The sequence below is a fragment of the Callithrix jacchus genome, chromosome 6 (genome assembly GCF_049354715.1).
Source record: "Callithrix jacchus isolate 240 chromosome 6, calJac240_pri, whole genome shotgun sequence".
Lineage (NCBI taxonomy): Eukaryota > Metazoa > Chordata > Mammalia > Primates > Cebidae > Callithrix > Callithrix jacchus.
In genome coordinates this window covers 12,452,177-12,468,012 of record NC_133507.1, presented here as the reverse complement: position 1 = coordinate 12,468,012, position 15,836 = coordinate 12,452,177, and the positions used below count along the sequence as shown (strand labels likewise).

At 37.0% G+C, this 15,836-nt stretch overlaps 1 protein-coding gene across 19 annotated transcripts in view; it reads left to right on the top strand.

The window, feature by feature from the left end:
- LOC128932316 (uncharacterized) overlaps nucleotides 1-15,836 on the top strand; it is a 455,935-nt gene that overhangs the window by 103,764 nt on the left and 336,335 nt on the right. For all 19 annotated transcript variants that reach the window (XR_013536601.1, XR_013536602.1, XR_013536600.1 and 16 more), the window contains 2 exons: nucleotides 2,454-2,534; nucleotides 7,831-7,896. The gene's annotated coding sequence lies outside the window, so the exon portion shown is untranslated. The remainder of the gene's footprint in view (nucleotides 1-2,453; nucleotides 2,535-7,830; nucleotides 7,897-15,836) is intronic.

Sequence of the window (15,836 nt, the reverse complement as noted above, 5' to 3'; positions counted from 1 at the left end):
TGATGGAGAGAAAGGCCTATTCAGGCCTATTCTTGAGATTTCTCCAGACAGAGAAGGGAGGGTGGTTTTAGAGGATATAGGAACAAAAGGCAGAACGTGTTTGTAGTTATCCATTCAATTCGCATCAGAAGATGGATGTAGTCAAGTGAAACAGTTTCAAGTTGAACTGAATTTTATTGAAAATCTGTCCTGTAACAAGCACTAGCCTGAGACTTCCACATATATTACCTGATGTAATCCACCAGCAATATGGTGTGATAGGCATCAATACCCCTTTTTTGCAGGTCATTGGATCTACATGCCAATGACCACAGAACCACACAAATAATGCCAAAGAGTGAAATAAATTGTCTTGAGCAAAATACACACCTGGGTCTGCATCGGGCCTGCAGACCACCAGTTTTCAGTGTTTGGTATGTGAAAACTAATGACTTATCCAATGGTGCAGAGTGATTGTATAATAAATTACATTCAAATTTAAGTTTCCTGAATCCATGTCTGGTGCCTTTTCCACTATGTGATCTTCCTACTAGAAAAACTGGAAGGCTGGGTGCGGTGGCTCACACCTGTAATCCCAGTGCTTTGGAAGGCCACGATGGGTGGATCACCAGGACAGGAGATTGAGACCATTGTGGCTAATGTGGTAAAACCCCGTTTCTACTAAAAAGACAAAAAATTAGCCAGGCGTGGTGGCATGCACCTGTAGTCCCAGCTACTCGGGAGGCTGAGGCAGGAGAATCACTTAAACCTGGGAGGAGGAGGTTGTAGTGAGTCAAAATCATGCCACTGCACTCCAGCCTGGGTGGCAGAGCAAGACTCTGTCTAAAATAAAATTTAAGAACAAGAGAGACAGAAACTGTAAGAGAAATCTGGATATAGTTAGGCTCAGATCATGAACAGCCTTGAAATCAGCCCAAGATTTAGAGTGTATTCAGTGACCAGCCAAAGACTTTGAGTAGGATTTTGAAAGAATCGAAGTGGTTCCATGGAATGGTTAATATGAAGATGGGAGAATATTATTAAAAGTAAATTTAAGAATGGGATTCTAAGGATAGAAGTGACAGAGTAGATTTAGAATGAGGCACACACAAAAAAAGATGAAATGTGAAAAAGGACATAATTGGATATTGATAGAACCAAGAAGGGGCATTAATCAAATGAGAAGTTCCTGTCCTAGTAAGCTCTTTCTCAGGCCACCCTCCCTGTTTTACGTGAAGAAACTGACATGTACAGAAAGCAGCTGAAACCGTGTGAACGATGCAAGGAAAACCATTAAAATCACCTGATGGAATCTTTGTTTATCAGCACGAATTACCAGATCACCAACGGGCTTTGGAGCTTTCCTTTGCCTGTTTCCATACCTAAGGTAGAACGCTGATTCAGTTATGCATCTGCCGTTAAGAGGGGTAGGTAGGGCTCTAAGTTTTACTAAGAAAATTAATCAACCCAGTTGTGATGAAAATTGTGGTTTGATAAGTAAATGGAACTTTGTGTGAAGGACTTGGCTAGGTTAGGTGGAAGGGGAAACTATTTTATTTTCTTTGTGGATTTAATGTGTCTGTTGAATGGTCTCTCTTTTTTGCCGTTGTTTATCCGCCGACACCCTGATGACGCAGTTCTCCTTTATAACCAAAACTGGATACTTTTTCCCTTCAGTAGAACTTCACAAATGCTGCTTTGAATCTGAAACTGGCAGAACTAAGGGAAAGTCAAGTCCCAAATGCTCAAGTTATATCTGACATGACTCATTTGAAGCATTTTGTATATTAGTAGTGAAAGAAAAAAAAAAGTAAACTTGAGTAAATTATATTTAATTACAAAAAGTCTATCGAATATAGAGGTAAATTGAGACTATAAAGTGGCCAGCTGTTTCTCTTAACTTTAAATAGTGTCAGTTCAAACACTATGTCGGGCAAATATTGATAAAATTGAAATGAACAGTGTCGATTTTAGTTCAATTTGAAAAATATTTATTTAACTGCCCATCCTATTAAAAGAACAAACCTTTTAAAGTATATTGGAAATAAGTCGACCGCTTTTTTACCTAAAGGGATCTTAATTATAAATGACTCAAATATAACAAAATTAAAATCTAGCAAAGCAATGCTGAAGGTAATATAATACAAATATGATACAAAATTCAGATATATCTAGTATATTGTATTCTTCAAAAGTAATCTGAGCTGGAATCACTTTTTATGTGGCGCAGACCTCTCCTCTTCCCTGCAATTCCATAAAGTCCAGGAGTCACGTGGAAAAATATTATACTTAGTATTAAATATGCAATGAGTCAACATATTATGGTTTGTCTAAATATTAACAGAAATCATGTAAATTATGTGTTTTTAATTGTGCAGCTACCCTAAGATAGAAAATTGTTTAGTGTTCTTTTACAATATAAATCCTTAATCAGAACGTTTGTGGCTTTTATTTTTTTCTCTTTCTCTTTTAAGGGAGTATACTTTGCTCTCTGTGAAGCCCTTCGACTTAAAGAAATAGTGATCTAAGACAATGTCCTGCCATCCAGAAGAATTGTGAGTACGGGAGAGATTGAAATTGGTGTGTACTGTTACTGCTTCCTTCATTTCGTAACTGTAAAGCAATGTGCTAATCAAAGAGCTGGTCTGCGTGCACATGCCAGCTCTGTGTCCGGGGGCAGACCTGATGCGTACCAGAACCCCTGCTTTGAGGTGGGCTACAGTGTATGAGGCTCCTTCTGTGTTCTGTACTTCGACTTGCTTACACTTTCAGATAAAACTTAAAGTTACAGCAATACCTTTTTTGCCAGAGTTAAGTCAGATAAACTTGAATATTCAAGTTAATGTTTACTTACTGACTTACTCCAATATAGAAGATTTCTTTTTCTTTAAAAAGAGTACTAAGAATCTTTCTGAGCTTAGCACGAGGCATCTCATTTGGGTCTCTTTTTTCTTAGAGACAAAGTAAATATACTAAATGAACCCCGCACCCTTTATATCAGAGTAAGAAACACAAACTTTAGATGTGATTTTAATATGATGCATGTGGAGAAAGGATCCCACAGCGACTGCTTAGTACCATCTTTCATTTATTTTTTTTGCCTAGAATCCTGGACAGGGTGGGCCATTTTCTCCACGCATTGGTCCTGTTCACATTTTTTTCCTTTCTTTTTAAAATTGCCGAGGCTTGGCTGTTGCTATTTGGTGTTGCTTGACCCTTCTGGTCTAGCAATGACTCCCGGGGGGTGAAAGAGAGCTTCCTAAAGTTCTGAAGGACAAAATTTAATCAGCAAAGTAATCATTTCTGCTGTGATGGGAAAAAGAAGGCCGGTATGAATGACAAAACAGCTGTGGACCACCAAAAAAGTCAACTGGAATTGGAAGGAGGTAGACCTCAAAAAAAATTCCTTAGAAGGCATAGCATTAAAGGGAAAATGAATCAGAAAAGAGAGCTGAAGTGCTAGAATGCATTGCCTAATAACTTTAAATAGTCCATTGAGTCTTCCGGAATTTTTTTTGTTCTTCTTCAAGAATAATCTGCTTACATCGTTAAGACCTCAGCTAAGCTCAGTAACACAAATTACCAGATGTTGTATCCCCTAGTTTTTCCATCAAAAGACCAACCACCAAGCTTGTTGAAAGAGAAAGGTCATTGTCCCTCCCTGGCTATAAAACTATTTTTGCAACTCCTAACAAATGAAATGAGAATACCTTTCAGCTGTAGAAGGAACCCATCTCCCGCTCCTTCGAAGTCCCCCTGTTTGGCTTTGTTATTTTCTAGTAATGCACTCATGTGTAAGCTAATAATGTGAACAGAGGGAAAATGAAGAGACTTACAAAAAAAAAAAAAAAAAGGAAAAAAGCAGAATGAATTAGGGCAATTGAGGTCGCTCAGTTTCATTTTTGCTGGAAGGATTTTAGTCCTAGTTTTTACCTTATCGCTTATTACACAATTTACGGTAAAATGAGATGTGATTCCATTCTTATTGTTGTGCTATAGTCTGTTGAACATGCATATATAGAATTCATTTCAGATTTAAACACTATCTTAATTATAAACTGAATAAAATGGACAACCTATCGGGTTCTCTAAATTGCATTCTAACAAATAGTTTCATTTTTTATCACATTTCTACCATTGACATATTGGGTATAATAATGTTCAGGGAATATTCCCTTCTAATGCAGTGTCTTAATTGTGCCGAAGTATTTCCCATGTGACAACTAATAGTTTATTTCTGACCTACAAGTTTGACAACTTTAACCGTATGTCATGCCTTGCAATGTTTTTTATGACGATCTGCTTAAATAACACTATCAGCATTTTTGTTTTGTTTTCAAATCACTTACAAATGATACATGTTTTGCATAATGAAAGCATTATATTACATATTGCTTTCTATTTTTTTAATAAATAATGTGATTGTATTTTGGATTCATTTACAGACACTTTCCCAACAAAAGACGTGTGTCCATTAAGTTGAAAATATTGGAAGAAATATTCCAACTGTGATTAAAAACAAAATACCTAGCTAATGGAATATAGAATGTGTTTTTTAAAGAAAAACCTATGCGCCAGAGCCTAAAAAGTTGTCTTATTTTTATATTTACTCACTACAAACTGTGAATGTTACTTTAAAGGGAAAATATGTACATGATTAAACATATAGTTTTACAGTAGTCCTAAATATAGTATACTTAATATAATCCTTCAAAGGAATTCCGAGTTAATAATATGCGTCCTAATCATCAGAACTGATGCTGTATATTCTTTGAAAACATTGATTTATATTAATATGAATTTTAAAATGTAAAAGAATAATCATGCTGAGAAAATCTGACATTGGAAACTGAAGGCAACATATAATTTCATAATTAAAGGTAAATTTTTAATATGTGCAGCATTTCTTGAAGAATTTCTAACTTAAAAATCACTTAGCTTTAATTTTACATGTCAAATACATATTTCACTGACAACAGGGGAAAGCATTTAATTAGCACTTTAATGTTAATTGTTTATTAATGTGTTGAGCTTACCAAACCACCTTAACTTAATAGATATTGCTATACTTCCGTATATTCTTCTAAGAAAGTATGCAATTTGGATTTTCCCTCTTCAAACCTGGCCAACTGGTGTTTTAGAATAGAGCCTGGTGTTTCCTGAGGTTTGAACCTAAACCATTACATAAAACAGTTATTCTGCAAGACCCAAGAGCTCCTACTGTCTACTAATGTCATCTTGCAGATACTTTTTTTGAACAGTACACAAGAAAGTTGATTCATTTCTCTCTCTCTTTTACTTTAAGCAGGGGGTGGTCCAACACACACACACACACACACACACACACACAATTTTTAGTCATTTTTTTCAATTTAAATGTTTTGCTATCACAGTTACTCCATCTTTTATCTATAAAATAGTTTCAACCCTGTTAATGTGTGCATGTACTTTTTTCTTATCAGCCTCTCAGCAGCATTTGTGATTCATAGCAGCCATCAAAGTGATAATAAACTCATTCACAATACTAACAAACACGGGGCTCCCAGTTATTTACGAGGCAAATTCACTGCAAGGCTGGGCTGTGGAACAGGGGAGAATCAAGATGGTGTTGATTGATAAATTGACAGGTTAATTTACAAGTGGATAATAGGAGTTAGACCCAGAGGGAGAGAAGGAAGGTCTGAATTCTAGCTTGGTTGCACTGCCATCTGTCTTATGCCCAGAAAGCTGCAGGACTGCTGGCTGGCAGGATGAAATACATACACATTCTTCATAACTTAAAGACAAAGACCTCCATTTACTGCTGTTTGATGGGTTTGTTGCCTTGGTTCTTCACACAATTGACCCTCAATATGTCACAAACAGTGCCACATCTCAGTGTTTTTTATAAGTGCCACTTAGAACATGATTTAGAATAAGTTATTCTGTCAGTTTCACAAAAAACAATGAACAAAATTGTTTTCAAGACTCTATTTCACAAATATTAACTGTCATTTCATTGTTGATGAGTGAAATGCATTCTCTCAAATTTCCAAAGGCTCTGATATGTCCTTGTTCTAGGATGTACATTGATTTCCGCCACCCGAGGCCCAAAAAACACACATATATGCCTTTTCTTTTTCATCCTTGGTATTTAGATGCTGGCTGGTCTATTTATTTACAAGATAGAGTAAAAAAAAAAATTGTATGAATCTCATGTTAAACATATGTATCACTGTTCTTCCTAGAGTTTTTGTAAATTTAAACATATTTCAGATTAAAAAAAATAAGTTTACAAAGTTCTTTTCAAAATGGAGTACCAGTACATTTGCTTATTTTTCACTTCTAGTGCAACATTTTATTGTATAGGCCAGCCATTTTTATTTTAGTTTTGTGGGAACAAATCCTAAACAGACCATTAAAAATCTTTTAGGTCTTGTATAATAGGGACATTTTATCGTAAGTTCTCAGGAAATTGCCTCGATTGGGCTAGTACCACTGTGAGTTAGATGGCAAATTTGCAACTATCGTCCCTTTGGAAAAAGCCTAGTCTTTGGTCTTATAAAATTGGTTGGTAGGCAGCAGTGGCTGTTGCCGGGGGCCTCCAAAATTGCAGGGCTGTAGTTCTTACTTGCTAGCACCTATAATTCTGAAATTCTTGGGTCTCAACCCAAACCTTTTCTCCCCATATTGCTACATTGCAGGCAAACACCCTTCTCAGATTCCAAAGTCCATTTAATGCTTAGCTCATGTTAAAACTTGGTAGGTTTGAACAAATACTGAGGAGTTCAACGCGTTTTCAAAGGAAATTGAAAAAGGCACAAAAGAGCATGTCTGCTCGGCTTCTGCAACTCATTACAAAATGCCAACACTAATATTATTTTTAAGCAGATTGTTCCTATTAATCAAGGTATTAAAATAAACTATTAAAATTATGCCTCTAGTTGAGTAACATGAGAAAGCTTATGGAAAATATCTGGTCAAGAATGAATGTCAGAAAAATAAAAACAAATAACTTTGCATGCATGGAATTTTATGGTGTCACAAGGTTAAAAATGTCCCCTTAAAGGGTAAATATCCTTTGAAAAGAAAATGCATTTATGTGTGAATGGGAGGTTGAATGGCTTTTACTGCTTTGTTTAAACATAGACAATCATCTTTGTAATTTTTTTTGGCAAGTTGTATATTTTTCAAAAGAGACTCATAAAAAATCACAATATGTTTAAGATTGCTAATTTTTCTTGATGTGGTGACTTTTTTATTAAAAGGGAGTCTTTTCTTCAGTAAAGTATTTAAGTAGTTTTCAAATTTCATAATCTACAGAGTGAAAGCTTAAATTCTCTCCTCAGACTATGAAGTAAGGCATTTTCTTTCTGAGGACTACTTAAACTTTGCATTATATATTTTCTATTCAAAGTCTCGGTGACAACAAGTGTTATGCAAAATAGGAGAATAACTGATAGCCAGCTTATAGAAATTTATGCTTTTATACTGTTTATACAGGGAATCTAATGGAAGAAAAAGGTGCTCAAAATTCAGTGTAATACTCGTTTCCTGTCTGTAAAGTCCAATTATAAAACTGTTAGCTTCATAGAGGTGTAATTTCTAACATATTATACTTTTGTAACTTAAAACATGTCAGCTTCCTTGAGATTTATTTTTAGGGAATAATTCTAAAAGCTCATGATTCCACTAAGATGTAGCAGAACTTATTTAATCAGAAGCATGTTGATGTGTAAGAGAATAAAGGCCCAATGCCAGAATGAGCAGTCCCTCATCATTCTATTTGTTTAAAATTGTGAATTATTTTAAATAAGTGGACTTCTCTCCCATGCACAATTAAGAAGAGACTTTGTCTTTTCCTCTCTTCAGGTACTAAAATAAATTCTGAAGCCAAGACAACAGCAGCAACACCCGCAAACGACAACAACCACAGAGGTACCAGATCTAAAAATCCCACCCAATTTCTGACTTAAGCCAGTGACAGGTATATTTCGAAGCAAGACTATGTAGACACATTGATTTTTGTTGTCACTTTCTTCTTATTTCATATGTCACATCAAGGCTTGGAAATTAGATGAACGTAAGAAAGGTCCGCTGATCATTGTTCCTCAGGAGGAATTTTCAAAGTCAGCTGTCTGTGCCTGATGAAAGTGGGCCTGCATAGAGCTCCACTCTGCCTGCAGGGAAGTTTAGGCAAACTACACTTTACCACTTCACTCCTATCTCTAGGATTCTTGGTTGTCAAGGAGGCATCTATTTAACTGAAGTCTGGTAAATCTCAAAAGTAAAGTATTAGGAAGGAAAAAAAGCTTAAATCATCTTTTTTTTCCTCTTACTTCAAAGTCCTTTTAAATGAACGTGCAACTCCAATTCTGGTAAACAAATTTTGTGAAGTAAGTCGTGCAGGTAATGCGTTCCTCAGTTGCATGCTTCCAGGATAACATGTTGACATCCCATCTTTGTGTTTTGAAGAGTTTGTAATAATAAATAGAAATCAATGCTGGAGACTGAAGGGTGCATCAATTATATTTCTTTTATCTTAAAGATTCTTTCCATGTTGTATCTATCCTTCCTTGTGAATTATTTTTTTCACATTGTAAACTGTACTGTAGCTTAATTGGCAGCATAGATGCTGGGTGCTGATGAAGTCTAAATTATATTTGACAGAAATGAAACTGGCTTTATTTTATGTGAAATATAAAATATTATCATGGTCCTTGAGTTTGAAAAGGGAGACTGTGTGTGTGTGAGTGCTTATGTGTGTGTCTGTGTATAATATGTAAAACACAAATTCTGAATAGGCATGAAAAACATTGTTTAAAAATAAGATAGGAAAAATGCTGAATAGCTTTTTGGTTCAGAAAAATAAGTAAAATATAGTTGAAAAATATTAAGTGCAGTACAACTTTAAACTTGGCAATGGATTATCTATTTACAAGCTTAGTGACAAAAAAAGAGTTATGTAAAATAGAAAAATAATTGATAGCCAGTTTATAGAAATGTATGCTTTTATATCATATTTATATAGGGAGTCTAATAGACGAAAAATGTGTTCAAATTCAGTCTAATATTAGTGTCCAATCTCTAAATTGCAGTTGTAAAACTATTAGAGTTACAGAGGCATAAATTAAGTAAGTAATAAAATGTTTCAAGCTAATATTATTTAGAAAAATCATGGCTTATTTCTACCAGCTAGAAAAAGGGGAAGTCTAAAATGGGCTGAGGAAGTCACAGAAGCATACAGTTTGGGCACTTTGAGGGAGGCACCCCGCTTAGTTCTGAAGCAGACTGGGACTCAGGGCTCCTGGACAGACCCCACAGTTTTAATGGTCATAGTCTCAAATCTGAAACATTTCAGGGACATTTGGGCAGGAGAGGAGGCTCATGGATGTCATTCTAGTGTAACAGAGGGATTTTCTTTTGAGCACACTTACAGTGCCTTCCCTCCCTGTGGTTGAGCTAGAAAATTTCCTTTAGGAAATTTTATTTAAGCCCACAGGGAGAGAGCATTTGCTAAGTTGTAATTTCCTATGATTTGAGATATGGCATTTGCAGGCCTCCTGTGTAGGATCACTCAGTTAAAAACAAAAACAAAAACAAAACCCAAACCAACACCCCCCACCCCACCAGTGTTTATCTTTTAAATTTGGCTGTATACCCAGTCATTTTTAACTCAAATTCTCCCTTAACAATGAATTTTCCTTAAAAATATGTGCAAGTAATTGTGCAGACATTTTTGGACAGTGGTATATTAGACTGTTAATTGTTTATTCACATGATATTTTTAGCCTAAATGAAATGTTTCTCTTAGTCATGTTATTTGAACTATTAAGTTAATTAAAAGAGTATAATGTTAATATATTAATATAAATGAGCATTTATGAAAAACTGGGATTGAAATCAAAATGCTTCATCAGAGAACAGATTATAAAAGAAGTTATAAAGAATATTCTGGAAGAGAAAATGGTATAATTTCTAAAGTTCTCAACCTGTGTGATCTTGTATTCCAACCTTTCCAGTTCTATGTTCTCTTCCCATAAAAAGGAGGACGCTAAGACCCAGAAAGCTGAAATAAGGTCCTGCGTTCCCATGAGTAGTTCATACCAAAGCAGTGGCCAGGATCCCGCTCTGTGGATTCTCCAATTGGCTTGTTTTCCATATTAGCATGCTGGGGACAGATCTTGTGGCTGGGCAATAATAGTGGCTACAGAGAGCAAAGAAAGTCAGCTTGCCACTAAGCCTCAGTTTTTGCATCTTAAATATGGAGATGATGGCACTGTCTTCTATTTCTAAACATTGAAAACAATCTTTTAAGATTTTAACTGTTGAATTGAAGAGAAAAAAAACGAGAAGAATAGATATTATTTATGATCAATGTTGATTCTTCCACCATCAGTGGAGAATACAATGGAAACACAATGCAAGTATTTGTGTGAATGTATACTTGTGTATGCGCATGTATGTGCATATGTGTGTGTGTTAGGGAATGCAGGCTGGTGGCCATGCCAATGACTATCCTAAAACATACCTTTGGGAGGAGTGACGGGAGGATGAAGGCCTACCAGCTCACTTATGAGCACACACACACATAAGTGTACAGATTCTTTTGTGCGGATATGCTTCTGACATATAATTATTTTGAATTTCATTAAATAAGACGGGAGTTTGGAGTGTCAAGGCCAATCTCTCTGATAGAAAAGTCCAAAACCTTCCTTGGTCAATTCTTAGGACATTTGGCTCTGCTTAGAGAGTTAGTTAGGCAGTATGTGTATGTGTGTGTGTACATGTGCTTATGTATATGCATGTGCATGTATATGTAGGTATGTGTTTGTGTGTGTATATATGTGTTTACATGGATCTGCAATTGTGTATATGCATGTATTTGTGTATATGTGTATATTTGTGTCCATGTGTGTATGTGTTTAGTGTTTATGTGCATGTGTGCATTTGTGCTGTGTTGATGTGTATGTGTATGTGTGTGTGTGTGTGTTTGTGGATGTTTATGTTTGTGTATGTGTGTGATGTGTGTATGTGTATATATGTGTACATGGATGTGTGTGCATGTGTATGTATATATGTGTGCTACATGTATATGTGTGTGCATGTGTGAATGTGTGTACATGTGTATGTGCACATGTGTATTATATAGATTTGTGTATGGACGTGTGTGCATATGTAAATGTATTTGTGTGTGGATATGCATGCATGTGTAAATGTATTTGTGTGTGGATATGTGTATATGTGTAAAACGTATTTGTGTGTGGATATGTTATGGGAGAAGCGAGAAGAATGATTGGGATGGCCACTGGACATGTGAGAGAGGAGCCAGCAAGAAGAAATACTGTGAGAGGAAATGTAGAATAGTTTCTTACAACTTTTGGAAATACTTATAAATTGACCTCAGATTGGTCTTAGATAGATGGTAGTCAAAATCTGGGGAAATCAGGATTAATTTTAGGTCATATGTGGTTTCAAGGCAACTGGAAGACAGAAACTTCTGTGCATGTTTTGGCTGCATTGGCAGGACTAGGATGGTCCCTTGGTTCAAGAAACAAATGAAGTTCATTAAAATGTCATCATACTGCAGCAAAAGTTATTCACTAATTTTATTTGATTATCTCCATAGCTCTGATTGGTGATAGTGATGGTGAGGATGAGGATGGTGATGAGGAAGAGCATACTGTTTATGCAGTGCTTGCTATGTTCCATTATTTTGGCTAGTTCACAAATGAGGACGTTGAAATTGGAGGCATTGGATACATTGTTCAAGGACACTGAATGAGTAATTGATGGCAGTGGAATTTAAACCCAGGGAGGCTGGTCCAGAGACAAAGGCTTAATCAATAAACAGTACTCTCTCTTACCAGAGGAATGGAGACAATTGTTTATCTTTCAGGATTAGCAATAAGAACCATGTATTTAGTAAATTGCCAGGAAAAACCCCTTGTTAAATTGGCGTAACCTTAATTCAAAGATATAATGTTCCCAGAAGTGTTCATCTGACACCTCTTCCTTGCCTGTATTCCACGCTCGTCAATAGATTTTGCTCACATTTTCATACAGGCTTCCCCCAACCCACCCTTTGGTCCAATAAAGTCAGGTCAGAAAACAGTGCATGTTTCTTGAGTTAGTATGTTTCCTGATATGATAAGAGTTTTATAGCACATCACCTTTCTCTGTTGTCACTGCTAGAAAACTCAGAACTAAGTTTTATGTCCATTTGCTTTGTTTTTTTTTCCTAATACAACTCGGGAAATTATGATTTTTTGGGGGGTGAATTTTAACGCTTATGTGGATTATTTTTCTATTTCCGTTTCTCTGTGGAAGGAAGTCATAGGGTTGAAGAAATATTTAAATAAATGAATCTCAAATATACATAAAAATTATCCAGGAAGTAAGTTGTAAAACTAGCTGTATTTTTAGGCTACTAATTCTGAGGATAGGTAGCTCATTAATATAAATATCACATTATGTTTTCTAATTATAAGAATAACAAATATCCAAAATAGCAAATCTCACCACACAAAAGAATGACCATTAACAATAGAAATCTTTTTATGAATCTATAACTAATAATTAGCTATAACTATATATAATTTGTGTGTGTGTATGTGTGTGTGCACATGTGTGTGTGTGCATGCAACCTATATTCTGGCCAATTTGGGATTATACAATGATACTGCCTTATATAACCTTTTTTTTCCCCATGTCTCTATTTTGAGTATTCTCCACATCCTTATTTCTTCTCCCAGTTGTTTTATAAAACTCCCACAGGGATTCAATTTACTGCTGGCCTCCCATAAGTTCACATCAACTATTGAAATGTCTGTTTGCAGGTAGCACCATAATCCATATACTCTTGCTTAAATTCCCCTATGTAATTAAATGTATAGACTATTATTGAAGACATTATTTTTCTTTCCCAGCAGACTCGAGAATATCTTTTGTGTGTGTGTGTGTGTGACGGAGTCTCACTCTGTCGCCAGGCTCTAGTGCGGTGGTGCAATCTCAGCATCACTGCAAACTCTGCCACCTGGGTTCAAGCGATTCTCCTGCCTCAGCCTCCCGAGTAGCTGGGATTACAGGTGCTGCCACCACGTCTGGCAAATTTCTGTATTTTTAATAGAGATAAGGTTTCACCATATTGGCCAGGCTGTTCAGAATTCCTGGCCTTGTGATCTGCCTGCCTTGGCCTCTCAAAGTGTTGGGATTACAGGCATGAGCCACAGCGCCCGGCCAAGAACATCTTGACTATGGAACATGCATTGTTATAAGAAAACTCTAATTTCAGGCTTAGTCTACAACACTCATCCTCCTGTCCTGAAGTTACTGTCACCCTTTTGGCCATGGGGGACCTAAGATAAAAGCCGTGCTTTCCTTCGGCTTTCACAGGACTGCAGAAATAAATGAAATCTCAGAGAGGAGGAGAAACTGACTAGGTGATTTTTAGCCTAATGCTACTTCTGCTGTTAACCCCGGCTGCCAGTTCTGACGACTCATGTTCTAATGTCCTCACTTCTCAATCTTCCGAGAACAACTGCCATGTGCATAGCAATGGTCACCTGGCCAGGCTGTCCTCCTACTCAAATGATAAAAGCATCTCAGGGGCCCATTTTTACATACCTGGGGCAGGAGGACTTCTATTCACTATACTGTCAGTTTCCTTTAGGACCAATCTCCTTTTACTGCTCCTCCTTTTATTCCTAAAATATTTCTTCCCGTTTTCATTGAATTCTCCAGTGGTCTCTGCCTGTTCTGATCTCCAGGACCACTCCTCTCTGGATTAAATTCTTGTTCTTCACTCTCCTTACCTTGGATCATACTTCATTAGAAAGTGTGTATGTTGGGAAGATAGGTCGAAAGAGTTTCTTCAACAGCAGCCAGGTAAAGATGAATCCGAATTGAAGTAAGCACACACATAACTGAAATGTCACTGAGAACACTGAGAAATATATTAAACTAAAACCAGATGATGGGCGCACAACATTTCTCTACCACCGCTATTACTGAAGGCTGTTTACATCTGCCAGATAGAGCCTACAGTAGTCTAAGAAGCTCAGAGTAGATGCTATGGCATTTTTGGAGAGCATTATTCATAATCAGAACTGTGTAGAAATTCCATATTTGATTTGCAAAGGAATCTTAATGTTGGGATGAAGGATACAGCCTCGTAGTGAGACACCGAAGTATAAAGGTGTCCCCAGAGGACCTCTGACCTCCCTGGCACTGGGAGAATGGGGTGGAACCATGGGAAGTTCACACGCTTTGCAGCAGGGAGGAGCCTGGCCTCTCCTGTTCCACTGTGGTAACCTGGGATTCAATCTGTGAAGCAGGAAACCAACTAGCAGGACTCTCGCTCTGCTGAGAGTCCATGCTTCCCTTTTTTTTCCCTTCCTGCCCAATAAATTCCATTTTTTTCTCACCCTTCAAAGCATCTTGGGAGCCTAATCTTTCCTGGCCATGTGACAAGGATCCTAAGGATAAAGTCCTGCCACTACAGAAACTTAAAGAACATTCAGAATTCTGCAGTGATTGCCTTTCAGAGAAATAAAATCAAAGATTTGCTGAGTGTGTTTCAATACTTAATTCACAGATCGGGTATTCAGGAAACTTCCCTACCCTACATCATTTCTTCCTTAGTCTCTTCTAATTCAGATGGGAATCCGTCAACATTTAAAGATAGTTCTGATTCCGTGTGTCCACTTACATGGTCCTGGTTTTCACAGACCTTTCCAATTAAATGACTTTATTCTTGAAGCATAGGACAGTCTTATCTCTTATAACCATGTGTCTACTGGAATGTACCCATTACTGCGCCTGTAACCTGAAGGTACCAGGACCACAACATTTTAGTTCTCAGATACCATCTAATCCAGGCTAAAAAACCTGTTAGGGCTAGAATCCAATTTTCAGATGGAATCTAATACCAAACTGCAATATACATTCTGGTTAAAATAAAGATCTATGAGGGGTTTTTTCCAACTCGTATCTACCCAGCCTCCATCTTGACACACCCCCTTCTTTCTGCCAACCTTGAAGGCACAGGAATGAAACTACATGGTCCTGTGAATGACGGTTTGAGAATAACTGATCTTGTATAACCTTTGAATTTTTCTTGGGAAACTGAGGGTCAGAGAGATTAAGCAACATAGCCAGTGCAAAATAGCAAGTATGATACAGAGCTGGGCCTAGGAACTGTCTCGTTAGTTCCTATTATGGATTTCCTTTTAACAGGGGTGAAAAATAAGACTCAATAGAAAAAATAGAAAACGTTGCCCCAAATGTGATGTTGAGAAGAGTTTATGCTTGAAAGATCCGTGTACATTTAGGAATGTTTATTGCTGAGGGTTTTATTCATGGCTCCGTGCGTCTTCATTTCTCTAGAATGTAGATTGATCAAAGTGATTCAATTTTTTTAAAAAATAGGCATAAAAATGAGAATGAAGTCCAAGTGCAGTGGCTTACACGTGTAATCCCAGCACTTTGGGAGGACGAGATGGAAAGATGCTTAAATACAGGAGTTTGAGTTCAACCCTGATCTGGGTAACAACAAGCAGGCCAACCTGGGCCAGGAGTTCAACACCAGCCTAACTCTCTAAAAACGAACAAATAAAGTTAGCTGGGCCTGATGGCACTAGGAAGGTTGAGGTGGGAGGACTGCTTGAGCCCAGGAGTTTAAGGCTGCAGTGAGCTATGATTCTGCTGCCGCACTCCAGCCTGGGTGAGAGAGTGAGACCTCAACTCTAACAAATAAAATGAGAATGTTACTAAAATCTCATAGCACAGAGATCCAAACCGGAGAAAGGCAGCCTATATTCTGAGGTTCTGAGAGAAGAGTTACAGTTTGAACTTCAATAGGGCTGATGATCAGAAGC